The sequence below is a fragment of the Chiroxiphia lanceolata genome, chromosome 3 (genome assembly GCF_009829145.1).
Source record: "Chiroxiphia lanceolata isolate bChiLan1 chromosome 3, bChiLan1.pri, whole genome shotgun sequence".
Classification (NCBI taxonomy): domain Eukaryota; kingdom Metazoa; phylum Chordata; class Aves; order Passeriformes; family Pipridae; genus Chiroxiphia; species Chiroxiphia lanceolata.
This window is the reverse complement of record NC_045639.1, coordinates 34949450-34967547: the sequence shown is the minus strand read 5'-3', so window position 1 is coordinate 34967547 and position 18098 is coordinate 34949450. Positions and strand designations below refer to the sequence as shown.

Sequence of the window (18098 nt, the reverse complement as noted above, 5' to 3'; positions counted from 1 at the left end):
GCTGTGAAGGTAGCGAATGAAATGAATATATGGAAATTTTGTTTGAGAATTAAGTAAGCAAAGATATATACTTAGTTAAGTGTAAAAAACTGTCAAGTTAATGAAATGTCTTACTAGTCTCCTAAATTTCTCATATTGACCTGATAGGTAAGAGGAATCCCTGTAATGGCACTGTTACTTTGTTACTTGAGGTAAATTTGGCTGAGGAGATCGGATTAGTAAGGGAGAAAAGGACTACCTAGTCCAAGTCATGCATTTCCAGTACCTTGATCCATTTAAATTTTTTTGCTCTCAGTATTATTTAAAGATTGCATCTTTGAAAATAGCCTCAAAGTATAACTGTTCTCCCAATAATGGGAAAAAATAAAGGTATTAAAATGTGCAATTTTCTGTTGGAAAAAATAAAATGATCCCACAGAGGAAATAAAATTACAAGATAAAACAGGAATAGTCTGTGTAGGTTATATGAAATTGTATGTGATGGTGTCCTCATAAAGTTGTTTGTCTTCTCTCTAAGGGTTCTTTTCTAACAATAAAGTAAGTTGACCCTTTGGGAGAGTAACAGTTAATACTTTGCTATCACAGGAGGGAATAGTTCTGTGGTCAGCTTCCCAAGACAAGGTGACTTGGACTGGCTTTGTTAATGCATGGCAACATCACGGTAATTTTGCGTTATTGTCTAGTGCTGCTGGAAGCTAACAGGGAGGATGGTATCTGGAAACAATAAAAGGTAGAAATAAAAGAACACTAAGAAAAGAATAAGTCTCACTTGAGGGAGTTCACATTTGTATCTGGTTTTACGGGCCTGTGAAATTATACTTCTTACTGAATATCATTTTGATTGTGACTGCACTAACTATTGCTGTTACCATGAAAGTTTATTTTAATGCTTTTTGGAAACTGGCACTGAACTTTCCAAAGTTTTAAGTGTTTTTTGTTCTAGGCTATCAAAATGCCTCTCATAAAAACAGAACAAGAAAGGCCAGAAGAAAGGAAATGAATGAGGCTTTAGTAAAGCTGGAAGTGATTGGTATTAGAAGAGAAAACTTGGATTTCAGGAAGCAGGTCCTGCAATTGTCTCATTTAAAGAACAGCAGATGTGTCATGGAGAACTTCTCGAACTGTTGTGATTTTGCCTATTTCTTGCCATTATTTTTGTTGTCTTTTCACCTGTTACTGCCGCACATAATTGCATAAGAGCAAAGCATATTGTTTAGGTTTCATTTAAGTTTATATTTCCCACAAGAAACAGCATTACTTTGAGTATCAGTAATTGTTCCCTTTAGTGGAGCATGAGGCCACCTGATAGTAGCAAGGGTAAGAAAAATACTGTAACTCAGGTGATAAGGTACCTGTGATGACTTACTGCTAGTTTTGTCACCTCAGGATCCCACTTTTGGTCAGTCTTGCTGGCAGCAGTGGTCAGTCAAGCTGCCAGTAAAAGAACTCCACTATCTCCTTCTGTTAAATGCAGTGAGATTAAGGTGAAAATCAATTTCTGCTGTCTGAATTAGATCCTCTATATGTGTGGATATCATGGGCTGCTGGGTTGAAATGCCAGGTGGTTTTTGGAAGAGAGAAAAGATTGGACTTTGTGGAGTAAATCAGAAAATAAGTTTTCATAAATAAAAATATAATTTTTTTCTAGGGAGATGCAGGTGCCTGGGTTTTTTTCTGACCTCCAGAGAAAGAAATGAAGAATGGAAAGAGGAGGCAGTGGTTTAATCTACTTCCAAGTTATGGAGATGGGGGGAAATGTCAGTGTGATGGGATAGTGCTTGAAAGGAGTCGCTCCTGAAGGTGGCTGTGGCCTCTGGGTACTGCAGGGCCCAGGTATGCAGGGTGACCCCAGGTGAAGCCGTGTGGCTGTGGGAGGTGACCTGCCTGATGCCTGGGGCTGAGGCTGCCCTGCCCTTGGCTTGGGCAATGAAGACAGGTCCTGGCTTCAGCACTGGGGCCCTGGGGAGCCAGCAGGCTCCATGGTGTCATGGCAGCTCTTCAGAGTGAGAAGAGCAGGTCTCAGTGGTGTCTGGAGGCTGGTGCTTGGTAGGTGGTCCTTGGTACTGTTAGCCTTCTTCACCAATTTGGTGAAGAAATATAACTGGTAAACGATTTACTATTTCTTCTCCTTGTTTGCATGCTTCCTTTTCTATTGTCTGGGCATCTACAGATTTATGCCTTTTTTCTTTCTGAATGTTTTCCTTTTTTGTTATCTCTTTGTTGCTTGGTATTGAAGCATTTATTCCTGTTCTCTGTTTCTCTAAGTTATCTTGTCGTCTCCTAAGAAATCACCAGAGCTCCCCTTTTTGTCCTCCCTTCCTCTCTCTCGTTAAACCTTTTTTTTTTTTTTATTTTGAGAAGTTAGCTTGCATGGGACATTTTCTTAAAAACACAAACCTTGCTGCATAGGGAATACACGTGTCTCCTTTGCTGTGCCTGCCTCTCAAGAGTTAAGTGATCCAAAGAACTAAGTCACTTTTGATGTCTGCTCGTTGTCAGTTCTTATTTGGTGCACAGTTTGTTCAGAGGAATTTAGATGGGAAAAGCCAGTGAACAAATGGATCACAACTGTGTTTGAAGGAGAAGTTGGATTAATATAAAAGGGAGTGTTTGCCAAAAGTTGCCCTTGAGGTGACAGTGGGTTTACCATTGTGATTTCTGTGATTTTGCTGTGCTGACTGTGCTCATGATAGCATGCAGACAGCTGGGGAGAGGCACTTCTCATCCAGCATGAAGTGGTTGTGAAAGTGATAAGCAGTGGTTTATACTGCATGCTGATAAATGGCCTTGGCTAGGAGGTTCAAAGCTGTTCTCATGATGCTGGCCATAGGCAAGCCTGTTGCTGTGGTACTGTTTTTACCTGTTTGTTACACTAGCCAGTATTTATAAAAAATAAAGTGTTTATGCTATTTCACTCCTTTGATAACCTGTAACTACCTCTGTCCTAGGGTACATGTTTATTCTTACACACTGGTGCAGTAGGCAGCAATTTTAACATCTTCAGGTTCACTCTGGAGTGAACTTGGCTGTTTGGAGAAGTTACTGGAAGTGTTGGGAGATCACCATTTGTGTGTGACAATTTGCAACCAAAAGTTGTTCTTTTTCAAGGAAGCATTGCAACATTATTTGTAAGGATTATTTTGAAAAGTGGGTTCTCTGCACTACCTGTTAGTGATGCTGCTTTGCTCCTGTAAATTTTTCTCTTCTAATAGGATATCCTCATCAGAGATGGAGACCCTTTGACTTTACCTTCTTGGTGAGGAACAGTCAGAGATGATAGAGACTGTTGCTAAACTTTGTTTTGTAAATGGTGTCTCAAAGATTAGCATTTAGATTTGAAAGCTGTTTTGTGTAAGATGCCTCAAAGAAAATAATTTTAGATTAATAATTTTTTGTTTTCAGCATTTTCTTTTATTTGGTATGTCTGAGAAATCACTGCCTTGCAAAGCTATAGTCCTCAGTAAAGTACACATTTTGGATGAACCTCCAGAAATTTTTCTCTCAAACTTTAACTCTCTCCATCTTGAGAGTGGAAGGACCTGGCTAAGGATGGGGTATATGCTTGCCCAGTCCTCTTTAAAGTGATCTTGACTTCATTGTTGTCTGTCATGAATTTAGTTCAGTCTGGGAGTAAAGAGTTCTAGGGAAGCAGAATTCTCTCTCTGTCTCCTGACCTCCAGTCAATAAAGATTTCTTGTAACTTTTTGTTAAGTATTTAGCCTTCTATCATTTAAGTCTTTTTCAAAATTGCTATTTCACTGTTAAGGCATTCTGTAATGCAAAGTTGTTCCAAATACCATGCTGACAGTTGTGAACTGTGGCTCACCTCACTTTCACAAGCTCTTACAGCATGCTGGAATGTACTTCCAAACGTGCCAGAGACAAAAGACCCTGTGAATTGAAACAAGTTATATGGGCTTAAATTTAGACCTTAATATAACATTAGGAGGACTCTGGACAACAGATATGATGATCTAGAGTATGCAAAAGTCATACAATCAGAGAATGACTTGTGTTGGAAGGGACCTTAAAGGTCCAACCTGGCCTTGAATGCTTCCAGGGATGGGACATCCACAGTCCTAATAACATAAAAAGTGCATAATTTGAAAAACTACATAGTTTTCCTATGGCTACCAAATATTGCATAACCGCCCATCCCCTAAACACAAATGGTTTTCCACATTCATGTTGTCTCTAAAAATAGAGCTGCTTTGTTTCTTTTTTCTTTTTAGAAAGATGTGTGTGCATAGTTCCAAAAGTCTTTCCACTTTCATCAGTGTTGTGTGTTTTACCTCTAATTTGATATACTGTCACTTTCTTCCTCTCCTATAAATATGAATGTTTATATGAAAATATGTTTCACCCATTTTCAGGCGGCATTTTCGCATTCTTGATGATTACAAGGTGACAAGCTGTGATATGTGTGTTCTTCTAGAGGCACAAAGAGTTTATAATGAGTCATTATTATAATTTGTGTGTGTGTCTTTGATGTTATTGTAGATTTCCAGGCAGATGTCCCACCCGCTGTGTGTTCCTAGTTTCAGTCTGATGAACTGCTAAAGCTACTGGACACTCAACAGTAGCTCTGGCATCCCACAATGCACTAGTAATAATTTTTCTTCAAGATGAAGAGGCTTTTACTACAACACACAATCAGTAGCCCACACTGAAAGAAACAAATCAGAAAACCGCTGTTCCATAAGCATAGAATTGAAAGAGGTGCATAAGTAAAATGATAGACTATCCATTCCAGTTTGGAAAGCATGAATAGGATTTTTGATGAAGCTTAATTTCCTTCAAGCTCTTCAGCCGTGGCTAAACCATTTAAAATAAAAATAGATGTGTTAGGGAGCAGTGTGCTCATCACTGTTTATTATTTTGAAAAGGCACGGGTCCTCCTCTATCTGTTTGCTAACGACAAATGAGTTGAATTCTTCTCTCAATTTCAGCAGCACAGAAGTAGGCTAATTCCCCTAGTTGCTGTGACTTTGCTTCATATTTATGGCAGAAAATGGAAGGAAACATCTGGACCAGTGACTTTTAATGACTTGCAAATAAGAGAGCATATATTCTCTGACACATCACTGAGCTGTAGACTTTTAAATTGCTTGGTGTAACTTAAATAAGCCTCCAGTAGATAAAATGTTAATTGAAAAAGATGTATTTTACTGACCAGTGTCATGCATTACTATTGTTGTCAAATGAGCCTCCCAAGCATCCTATACCTTTTGCAGTGACTTCGATCTGTTTCACCTTTTAACAGAATGCATCCTTGAATGATTGTGTGCACTTCATCTAAATCCACTAAATCTTAGAGAATTTGCCCATTTCAAGAGACTTAAAAACAATGAAAAGAACCAACTCACAAAACCCAATGCTTTCAAAGAGAACTTTCAGTCCAAGAATACACTCACATCCCAGTAAGCCGAATTGTCTGGGGAAGTTCTTGACCAAAGGTCATGTTTTAATGCTGGATATTGTCTGCCTCAACTCTTAGTGGGTCACTGTCTTGCTGTACAAATAGTCATGCTCACTTCAGTGAGCTTTCTTAAGGGGCACTGCCTTGCATTGACATTGCAAGAATCTCACCTTTTATTATGACAAGCTCCTTGAGGAACATGCAAATCTGTGATGGATGTGCTAAAGAGCTGGAGCAGAAGAGGGATATGAACAGAAAAACACAGCCTTCCCTCTTCCTCCTGATTCTTTCTTTTCTTACTCAATTATTCTTTGTGGTAATCAAAAGGATGGATGAGATCCTAAGTCAGCATCTTTTGAAAAAGCCTTAATGAGCTATAAGATTACCTACTTTCTTCTGTACTTCTAGCCATTTTGAGTGTAACACATATAGAGCAGAAGAGGTCATATAAGTCTCTGCTGCAGTACACACGTGTTTTCAGCTAAGGCCTCTGCCTTTTCTTTTACTGTGTTTTTTGAAGTGTGAGATCATAGGTAGCTGGAAGAAGTGCTTTTGAACGTATTTTCTAAAGAGCTGATCAAGTGGCCAGGCTGTCACTGAACGTTTTTGGAAACTGCTTTGTCTTTACAGTGGTACTTGGGGAATTACAATATATCACTTGTTAACCACTGTTATGGAAGTATCTGTATGAGAGAGCAAAGGGATATTATGTTACCCCAGTGTGGTCAGCCGAAACCAAGGGAGAATGTAGGATCAACATGAAAATATTTTGCCAACAAGTACCTTTATAGCCTCACACAGCCAAAGCACAGGTGCAACGAACAAATATGTTAAAAGAGCTGAAGAAGGCAAACGGAAAAAAAAAAGTTACATGTCCAGGCTGCTGATTTATTTGGGGCAATAATTTTGCCAGCTCTAGCTTAGGTGGCAATCACTGGAATAAACACTTAATTTGTAAGCAGGATTCTGTTTTAAAGGAAAATGCAGAATTTTTTGGAGGCTTGGAGATGTATTTATTTGTTTTTCATGCCAGTGTGCTAGACGAAAGGTAAGGTAAGTGGCACTGGTTAATGCTAAAAGAAAATAAAAATGCCAACTAAATAAAGATTTGCAAAACTCACAGCAGTAATACACCTCATTCAGCTACAGACTTGAATATTGTTGAGGTAACAGTTGTTTCTGTCTGTACTGACATATTTTGGACCTAATTTTGATTCTGATGAGTTGTACTTAACCATATGAAGCTGTGGCCAGAACTGAAGTCTCTTATTGTCAGCGAAAAGAATTCTGAGAAAGAGCCAGTAGGTTTTAGATCAGCCTTCTTTAAGACAGTTTATTTCAGTGGCAGCACTTAGCAGAACAAGCTCTCAATTCATGTCTGCAAGCACACAAAACTAAAGCTGTCTGTTCTCTTCACTTGTTTCAGTAGACACAGAGCTTGAATGGGACTTCCCATCAAGTTATACTCTGAAGCATCAGCCATCTGAGCATTCCTTTTTCAAGTGAGTAATTCCTTTTGATCCTGAGGTCAGCTGTAAAGTTGCTCAAAGTGTAGTTAGTATTTTCAGAGCATTATGAATGCTGGAGTTACTAAATAGATTCCTGTGGATCATGGGCAAGGGGTTTTATTGTACCTCTCTTTATGATTAGTCTGCCCACAATCCTAGTGTTTTCACCATAGACATAACTTTTGTGCAATGTCCTAAATGAAATTGTCTGGGACACCAAAATAGCAAACTTTATTTGAAGGGAATTTTTACCACTTAAGTGCTGACAGTACTAAAGTGAAGTTATAGCATCACTAATTAGCCATGACTGAATAGTATCAATCAGATTCAAATGGTAATATATTTTGTCCTCCTCTCCTCAGTGAAGCTTGACAATTCCTGTGAACTGGTGTAATAATATTTTTATTCTGTCTTTAGTATATAATAGTATAAGTGAGAAATGAACAGTTTAGGGACTGTCCACTATCTCTCCAGAGATTGTATTGGAGATTTTAAATTTTTCACCTGGGGCAGAAGAGTTTACGTGCTTTCAGAGTGACCATAGCAAATATAGAGGAAGAGCAGTATTGCACACATTTTCCTTGTGCTTCTTCTAGGGTGAGTGAAATGCAAAAGCTCAGCTGGTCTTGTAAACAGAAGTCCCTCAGAATGAATAATCAGACCTCAGGAGTTTATGCTTTCTTTTGTTGCCTGTGTCAACCCAACAGTGTTGTATTATTTGCTTTTGCATTCAAAAAAGAGTTTTTATTAAAGAGGAGCAATGCGTTTAGTAAATTTGCAAGACATCTTGCCACTCCATCTTTTGCCTGTTTTGTTTGTTTGTTTGTTTGTGGGTTTTTATTGTTGTTATTGTGGGTGGGTTTTGTTGTTTTGTTTTCCAGAAAATTTTACAGAAGGGTGAAAACAGGGCCTTGACTAGCTTCTCTAAAAGCTTCTTGTTCTGTATTAGAATCAGTCCTAACATCTGTGTGTTAAATGTTAGACTAATATTTGTATAAGGTGACTCTCAACAGCAGATATGATTCTATATTGATATCTATAATTTGCCTTACTGTGTTTTGATATGATTAAATAGGAGTCAGAAACTGGAGGAGTTTTTTAAATAATTGAAAACTTCACAGAAAAAAATATTCAATGGTCAGACTCTGGAATAGATCTTTGAGTTCATTAGCTCTGAACCAGCTTATGTACCTGCAAATATTTTTGGAGGACCAAAAACTGTTCCATTTCTTAATTTTCTCCTTTTCACAGAGATTACAAATCAAATTGTAATTCTTCCAATTCTCATGGTTTAGGTGTAATTTTTTATTCTGCTTGCAGTGTTACCTAGCAAGTTCAAGTAAATGCAATATAGTGCTTGTGTCTAGGGTATGGATGTGCTTTTACAGAGGTATCTGTTGTCTGCCTGGCCCAGGACACTGAGGTCCTCTCTCACTTGGCACAACACTTTGCCAGTGCTATGATCCTGCTGGTTCACTGGAGGGAACAGATATTTTTATACTTCAAATTTACTTCCTCTGAATTTAGAAAAAAGAAAATAGAAATAGTAGTGAATGTTTAAACTGTTTAAAGTATAAAGGGTTCAGGTAAGTGTGGAAAAACCCCTTTCTAAATAGAAAGTATAAATTCACATATTGATTGTTTTTAGGTGTGTTGCAGAAAGGATGGGTCTGGAATTTCCCTAAAGATCTTATACATGAACGAAGTTACAAAAAAACCCCAAATCAATCAACCAAAAAAAAAACCAACCACAAAAAAATCCAAATCAAGACCAAAAAAAACCCCAAACCAAGCCAAAGACTGAAACAACTAAACCAACAGCAGAAATCAGTAAAACTCATTATTCTGAGATCAAAATTTTTTTAGCTTTTGAAAAAATTCTGCATATATATTACTATGTAAGTTTTATTAAAATTTCAGCATCCTTTCAATTCGACTTAATGCCAAAATAAATTCCGAACAGAATACTCCCTGTTAATTGCTGTGTGGTCTTTGATCAGCAAGATTATATTCATTTCCCCATTACTCTTGCAGTGTTTTACAGTAAAACATGCCAGGGGCTGGATGTATAAGTGGGGATAGGTTTTTCATTTTCTAACAGAGATGATACTGATAGTACTCATTCTAGCTTCTCCCCTCATACCTGCTCAGAGGTAAAAAGTGAAGGCTTCAAGATGTCCAAAGGGCATGTGACCTGCTAGACTACATAATGTTTTGATAAGTAATCACAGTACTGTTTGCACTTCAATTAGATTAACAGCTGAACTTGCAAATCATGTCTCTGGAGGGTGTTTTTTGATAGCTAACTAATTGGTAGTTGTCTGAAGTAAATTGCTTGATATTGGTCAATGGTAAATTGTGATCATGTTAATTTAATTGCAGCTCTGCCAATGCTATAATTAACGCTGCTATCAAAGCAGTCAATCAGTTCATTGGAAAAAGAAGGCAACACTACGATATTAAATTCCCAGGTGCCATGACACAGAATGTGATTCTGCATAATAATAATAATGTTGACTCTGTTCACTGTGAGCTAAAGCCATTGTTTTCAGTGGAAATGGATGCAATGGTGTTGTGCATTATTACAAATATTGCCAGCAAATTGCCCCAGAAAGACTTCTGTCACTAAGAAAATAAGTTATTTTCCTAGCTGTCTGGGAAAAGATGTGACCAGGAGCTGTGTTTTATGATCAGTTATGATTGAGTGAGATACTGCTGTGGACATTGCCTGGAAATGACTGGGTTTTGCTGCATAACACATAGAGAAGCAGATCACAGAATCACAGAATGGCTAAGGTTGGAAGGGACCTCCCGGAATCACCTAGTCCAACCTTTCTGCTTAAGCTGTGTTCCCTATAGCACATTACTCAGGGTTGCTGGGACAGGACTCAGAAAATCCCATTATCAACCCTTTCCCATATTTATATTTTCTGTTCTCACTTTTGGGAGTCATTTACAGGGGCTAATAACATGGACTCTGTCCCACACGCACCTTCTTTTCTTCGGGTGTGTTCCTCAGGCATAAAGTGGCCCTCTTCTTTCCTCTTATGCCCAGCACATGCTAATGCCTGCCTCCATTTTTCAAAAGTATGTCTTGCCATCACTGGAACCCAGGGCCTTTGAAGTCATTGTTTTGGTTTTGTTTTGGTTGAGTAGGAGTAGGACTGTGTACCTTTTTGTCTCCGGCAGTTTGGTTCAGCAGTTGTCAAGCAGTGTTACAAAGAAACTACCTTAAGTGAATCTCTGGCACTCCTGGGTTCATTGTATGCCTCTACAGCAGCAAAATTCTGCAATAAAGATTGTCTAAGCAGGTAACTTATAATTTTTTTCTGTATTTGAGGTATACTTTAGTGAGTTGTAGGTGTCAAGAAGAGTTGGAAAGCAAAGGGTTATTGCATTCTGGCAATCTCCACTTGACAAATTGTTGTGCTGGACCTTATTGTGGCTGACACAATTTAGAACAGCCCAGAAAATACGTAGGCAGCTCCTTAGGACTTGTTGAGTACCTAAGTTACTTTCTAGAGCCTCTTTGCCCCACTTCTTACTTGTGATATGCTTCATGTCCAAAGAGGGAAATTTTAGAGGAAGATCATAGCGTGGTATGGAAGACCATATTGTCTTGACTATAGAGACAAGCTATGCTGCTGAGTGATTACAACTGTTTGTTATAGAGAACTCACCTACTCATTGCGTGCTCCCCTCCCCAATTGCTTTGCATTGTTTCTGATAATAAACACTTTAAAGTGAACTAGGGTGTGCAGGAGGCAGGACAAGTTAGCCTCTTATTCTTAGGCATGATGTCCTGTCTGTTCTTTCCACATACAGAAAGTACCCACGTGCACAAACATATGTAAGTGCTTATGGATAATTAAGATTTTCTAAATTTGGATATTTAAAAAAAAATCTAGGTTTTTTTTCCAGTTCTGTTTTTTATGTGATGAAATAAAATGAGATCTATAAATTACCCTCTCCAACATCTAGTATGCTGCAGTCAACAGGCTGATATTGGGTATTTATAAAAAAGCAGTTTCAGAGCTGGCTACTCTAAGAGGCCAGGCTCTGCAAACCTACTTGAAACAGGATTCTAATACCTCTGGGTGCAAAATACTAGTAGATATTCCAGATTTTCTTCTAGTTACTAAATACCATCAAAGTATATAAACTTTGTAGCTGCAACTTGAATTTCAGCTTTATTTCATAAGAATATTTTGTGAAGAAAATAGGAAAGACTTTTCTTTCTTATTTTTCCTTTTTTTTTTTTTTGTGATTTTTTTTTGACTCATTGAAACTGGTAACCAGATTTACTATGGCAAGAGATGAAAAATGGTCACACAAAAATCTCATATTTGAAATGTAAATATATAAAAATAAGACATATAATATTTTCTGTCATCTTATGCCACGAATTTATTTGCAGAAGTGATGACTAAACTTAGTTTGTACCCTTATAAACTAAAAAGGTAGTAATTCGTATTTGAAACACTAAATGGAAGCCTGAGCAGATAGTGATCATTTGAAAGGAAACTGACTTTGGGAAATATTGTTATCACCTAGAGTAAAGGAGTAACACAGAAACTGTGGTTTTTTCATTGGTAAGAGTGCTGATACTTGAAAAATAAGGTAATACAAATGTGTTTTAGGAGAAGGGGAGTGCATTTGTACTGGTACTTGTTCTTGTCAATTACCTTTTATTCCAATATAAAGTTCAGAATAATATGAACATTTATGTTTCCTTTAAGAGAAAATTAGAGCAACAGCATTTCTTGATGAGAAGCATTCATGTTATCTCTTTCCTAAATAAATTCTCAATTCACACAAAAGAAACACAAAGCAAGTTGTTTTGTAGTGTTTTAACACAAATGGTAACAGATAAGAGCATTTTGAAAGATAAAGGTAAGGTGAAGATTAAAAAATCAGCCAAGATGCTGCATGTAGTAGCTTTATAATTGTAAGCAGCAAGATTTAAATAACCAGATTTCTCTTCTCTATAAAGACTCACTTTCACCTTCTCTTAATCTCACTCTTTCCCTTCCAAACAGTTAGATGTTAATTTAGTTTCTCTTTAAATTGTCTCTAAAATGCATGTTGTACACTAGTACAAAGCACACTGCTTTCTATCACTATTACCATGATTTTTATGTATCTCTGTGTATAAGCTGGTAAATATCCATGGGAATTTCTACCAGTAGGAAATTTCCAATCTCACATGGTTTGCAGTTAACAAATGAGCATAAGGACTTATAATTCTTTTATTGCATCTTGCTTCGGTAATTGCAGCTGTTTCTTTAGCCAAATTCATAATTTTTAGTCTACTAAGTTCACTGATAATAAGTGACAAAAAATTCTGTGTTTTAACTTTTGGTCTTTTTGCTTAGCTCTTGTGCTAAGAAAAAGATTGTTACTTGATCTTTTCATTACTTCCCATTCCTTCTCCTTTTACTCTGTGTTCTAGTCTTGTCTGCATTTTTCTTGCAAATAAATTATTTCTCCATATTTCTGAAAATCAGACTATCCCCTTCTTTTCTATATTTTTGCTTTTGCTTTGTACTTTTGAAGTAGAATGTTTAGAGAGAAATGTCAGATCTAGAGTAGGATGCCCAGATAATACGATTTAGTAGCTCTGAAGAAAATGTTAAAGAGGGATTTAAGCTGCACGTGCATACAGCACATATGATACCAATCCACAGAAACAATAAAATGGAAATTAAGATTCATGTCTCTAAAATTCATAACCTCTATCTCCCTCACTACACATGTGCTTCACCATTCCTATCATTATAGCTACTGCAGCCTAGAAACCACATGTTGCACTTTGGATGACTCTGAATTTCACATTTTGGGAAAAGAAGCTTGAAATATTCAGGGAAAGCTAAAACGTTTCCTGCAGTTGAGAAAACATTTGTAAGAACTGCAGATACATAAAACATATTCTGATGTGTAGTAGGAAGTGGTTGGAAATCTTTTTGGGCTGATCTTAAGTTTTCACAGCTCGTAAATATTATGTAAATATTACTCTGAATTTTACAATTCAGACAGCTGAAAAAAGTAGAGCACTTCAAGTGATAAGGTAGTAACACTCTTTTCAGAAGGAGACAAGTAGGTTCCAGGTAACAGAGTTTGTATTGCTGTCAATGGAAGAGACAAGAACTTGTTCAGTCTTTGGCCTGATATCTCTATGAACAGTTATTTCCAGGGTGAACTTCATGATCTGTCTATTCTATAAAAGCGATGTGAATTTACTACTCATGATACTGTAAGTTTCAAATCTCAGTTTATAATTTGTAAATTCTGATATTCAACAGAAAAAGGGGCACTGACTTGGAAGCTTTTTTACATTAGCTCGCTATTTCATGACAATCATCTCACCAAAAAAAAAAAAAAAGAAGTAAATCTCCACTACTGCATATAGTTTAGAGTGGTATAAGATTGCCACAATATTTTATTCTTTTTCCCACTGAAGCTTAGAATGATTCTCAATTGATGTTATATTTGAGTGAAAAATAACAATATTTTTAGATAGTTTTGCTAACACTCTGATGTAACATAAATATCTGACCTAGCTGTAGGGCAGGAGAGGTTGAAGACAATATTTCACTATAAGCTACAAATTGAAAGAATACCTAGCTTAGTTTAAACAATTCCATTATCTTATTTTTGTTTAATCGATAACTATTGCTTATTTTTAGACAGAATGTTGGACGTTTATATAACTCCATTCTATGCATTCAGCTCTCAAACACAGTATTTGCACTGAGCTTTTTGTTAAAGTAAACATGCCTACATCAGGAAAAGACATAGTTATGTGTTATACAACAGCGTGAGAACATTTTTCCAAAAAGATGATTCTTTTCTAGGCACTTCATCAAATTTCTTTTTGGTCTTTTTAGTGGAGACTGAGTCTGATTTCATTCAAAGCAACCAAAACACATGAAAGAATGTGGGGAGGTAGGTCTGAAATAAAATCCATGTTGTTGTCATGACAACTAAAATGCTAAAAAGGATGCAGAGAATTATTATTAAATAAGGTATTGCATCAAGTTGTTATGGCAACTATATAGTAATAGGAAAAAAAATGAGGTTTCAGAATAACATTGTATGAAAAGTTTCCTCTTTATCAAAACATGTAATTGTAAAAATATCATAATGAGGAAAAAGAGGAGTGGAGGACTTGGTACAAAAAGAGGTCAGGATTCAGCTATCTGCCTCAGTGTATTTACCTTAAGTGCTGTAATGTTCCATGGAGAGTATCTCTGCTTGGTTTCCAGTCCTGTCACAGAGGGATTAGAACACAGAAGACACTAGAATATATTCCAGTGCTCTTTCCCAGCATTATAGCAATAAAGTTCAATGCCACATTTCACAAATAAGCCTTCATGGCCCCCATTTACCCGCAGTGGGGTAGATGAAGCTTCAGTGGCATATAAGAATGGACCGTGAAACCCTAACTCAAAAAAATGGGATAGGGGAAGGGTTGATGGTGAGGAGTAGTATCAAGAGGCTTCAATTCTGTGAAAGAATTATTTTTCATCACACTGGATTACTTCCTTGTTTGTTTAGCTTCGGACTTCCTAATAAATGAGTATTTGCTAATAGAAATCATTAAAAGAATTGTATAAACCTATTTTTGAAGCCAGGAAACCTCTTAAGCAGCAACAGCAGTAGAAATTACTGTCTGGGCTCTGCGCCACAACCTGTGGTATAAGCAGCACTAGAGGCTGCTTTGCCTGGTGCAAAAGAAATGAGATATCATGCTCAGGGAAGCCAAAATATCTCCGGTACTATTTTCCCTTGTGTGTGGTGCCCAGCTGGCTCCATCCTGCAGGTCACTGTGGTTTGTTCTTCCCAGTTATAAGCTCTCTTCTGGGGAACTCTAGCAGGGAGTCAGAAGCTTTTTCTCCCAGCAGTGCTCCCTTTCTGGAGGCAGGAGTGAGTGCAGGAAAGAGGAATGACCAGGGAGTGTATGGAAAGTTCAAAGTCAGAGATATATAAGAGAACAAACAGGCTTTGAGTGTTAAGAGCTGGCCACTTTCTTGGCCCCTTAAGTTCTCCCGCAGCAGGAGGTGAGGCAAGCTGATTGGTATTTTTATCCGGTTTCTGTCAATGAGCAAGTGTTTTTCCAGTTAAATAATTTTTTATTATATCATTTTCATGAAAAATAATTGCTGTGTGTGGAGATACCTTTTTAATAAATATATATTTTTTTTAAAGTAACACAAAGCTAAAATATTGCAACACTAAAGAATGTTGGCATGGGTGTTCTGTTGCAGTGTCTTCTGAAGTTTGCTTATCTGATGTCTGGCTTTGTCTTTAAGGGCTGAGCTCCCCAGCTGGACTTGATTTTGTAAATAGTTTCAACTCCAGTTCTATCCTATAACATTAATCCTCTTGCTATCAGTTGAAATGATGTAATCCATGCAGAGGTAAAGGAGATTTTGAGCTTGAGGGACTGTGAAAACTATGAGTAGGGGAAGATACTAGGTCTTGAATCAGAGTAATTTTTCAGAGTTATTACTAAAAGTATGAGACTTGTGGGAGATGGAGAACATGTTTGGAAGCCTAGACATAGGCCTGCATAAAACATTGTGATTTTGCAGATTTGAAAGTAGTTGCATATTTGCATTGAAAATATGTGTGAACCACAGCCTGAGGTCAGATTTTAGCTACTTTTCTCTGGGATTGTGATGGCAGACAACCAGTCTAGCTGTCATGATTTATGCCTTGGAAACTTTTTTATATTTTACTTTATAAATTCAGAGAACAGTGAGTTTTAGTAGAAACTGTAACTGTAGGCATACATTTCTTAATCTTCATGGTATTTTCTATTGTGTTTGTAGCAGAGGTATGGACTGATTTGACTTTACTGATATGGTTGGAAAAAAGGGTTCTGGAAAAAGTTGGCTTCCAACTAAGTGGGATGGTGGTGATGAAGTAGGACAGAGGAAATGAACTCACGTGTAAATAAATTAAAGCTTCTTTTTCTTTCACATTGGGATGGCAAAATCCAAGCCAGCAGAACTCTTTCAAGCAGACTCTTGTTAAAGAGCCCTGACTCCTTTGCCCAGCTTCCGCAGCTTCAGATGTTTTTGTCACTACAAGTTCTTGTTTTATCTCCTGGGACTAAATTAAATGGCCTTGCTAGCCCAGAGAAAATTAATTTGAATCACTTCCCTACCTCTAATACTTTATGCCACTGTCCCACTGGCATAAACAGACGTCCTGAAAGCATGAAGAGATGTCCAAGCCACCTGTGCACAGCAGGCCCTTTCCCCTCATGGCTAGTAATAGCTAATGAAAAGAATTTGGGTTAAACACTAATCAAATTAAGATATTTCCCTGAGGGAAGCACCAATTACATACTTCTGTGTAGTATCTATAGCTTGGCTAATTCTCAAGATTCATCTTAATGACACCAACAAGATTTGCCAGTTACTGCTATTCTTCATGGATCAAACCAGGTGGTAAGGGTTGCATGCAACACCACTTGCCCTGAATGTGTGTGTCATCAGCCAATGGTGCTATTTCACCACTCTCTCTGTTTTCAGTGGGACATAGAGACTACTGACATCCTACTGATTTCCAGGGCAGTTTTGAAATACAAACATAAGTGTAGAGCGCCTTGAAGACTTAACAACATAAAATCTGTTTAAGTAAATATGGAAAAGGAAGGTGAGGGAAAGATTATGAGAAGAAGAAATAATAAATACGCTTTAGAAGAGGCTAGACAGAAATTGGTGTCTTAATTACTTGGCTCACTTTCACTAAGTGGTTAAACAAAGCTGCCAAGTAATCTGATTAAGAGAAAGCATCTAGATTGTATTCTGAATATTGTTGTGCTCTTTTTTCCTCTGACTGAAAAGAGAGTCCTGGAGGACTACTGTGCTCAGACTACCTGTTAGCTTTGGTCTTCACTGCCCTTTGCAAAGTATGATCTGTTTAAACCTTTGCTAGTTGTACCTCCGTTCCTTAGTGCTTGCTCTCATGCAAGACTTTGTACAGTGATGAGGGGTGTGTGTAAAGCTTCCTCTGTTATGGTACCATGGCAAGATTTTCTCCAGGAACGTCCAACTTGGCTCTTCTGTAATACTTTGCACAGTGCCTTTCTTCGGATCAGAATGCACCTGAGAAGTGTGACTGGGTGTTTAATATCTTCCTAAATTTAAATGTTTCCAATCCTGTAGGAACACACTTGGTGCCATTCCTGGCTTTGATAAAAGCCATACAGCCAGCTCCAGACTCTTGATGAGCTACAAGTCACTATTCCAGGTAAAAACACAAGGCATCTCTACTCTGGACTGATCCTGCTTTGTCATTCTTGGAAAGAAACACCAAATAGATTTTTGGAATACTGAAATTTCAAAACATTCTAATACACAATATGCACAATTTTCTTATCTTTTTTTTTTAATAAAGAGCAGTCTATAAAATGTAGTGCTTATATTCTAGTCTGAGGGAAAGGAGCAAGGATGTGGTGAGGAAAACAACTGAAGCTGAGAGAGGCAGCTCAAGGTCTTCCTCCTGCAGTGACTGTAGCTTCATCATGTCTCTTAACTCCTGCAATCAGATGATCATATACTGATTTCTGCAAGCACCTGAGAAAGTGGATATAAAGAAAAGTGGAGGAGAAAAGAAAAATTGTTTTTCCACTTTGATTTGAAAGTTTTCTTCATGTTCATTTTATTCTGATGCAGAAAGGTGCAGCTGGTGAAGTGTTCACTGAAGCACAGCAGAAAAATGAGTACTGCAGGAATCTGACAGGATAATGCAGAGTTTTGGTGCAGTGATTTGCAAAATAGATGGGACACTGGAAATAAATTTTTGGTCTATCTGGAATTCTGAAATCTCCATGGTATGGTAATGTGGTTTGTTCATAGACTTATAAAAAAGACCATTTCAAAAATGTGGATTTATTTATCATGAGTCATCTAGACACATGAATCAAGGGGACAGCAATGGGGAAGTGTCAGCTGTTCTCATTCTTCTAAATAGCTTCACTTTCAGATTGCTGAAAAGGTGTATCATTGCAGCTGCAAACTTTTCCTCTTGGAATGTATAATGATATTGTTTTTGCTTTAATTGGGATTGCAACAATAGTCCTTTAAAAGTGTTTTCCATTTTTCTCTGTTTCTTACTGTATAGGTCTTGATAAATCAGCTCACAGTAGGGATAGGGAT

General features: G+C 37.4%; 1 long non-coding RNA gene across 1 annotated transcript in view; it reads left to right on the top strand.

Annotated features, from left to right (window-relative positions):
• LOC116784462 overlaps positions 1-17755 on the top strand; it is a 32836-nt gene extending 15081 nt beyond the window's left edge. The window contains exons 2-3 of the long non-coding RNA XR_004356080.1: positions 17106-17190; positions 17616-17755. This is a non-coding gene — a long non-coding RNA (uncharacterized LOC116784462). The remainder of the gene's footprint in view (positions 1-17105; positions 17191-17615) is intronic.
• The last annotated feature ends 343 nt before the right edge of the window (positions 17756-18098 follow it).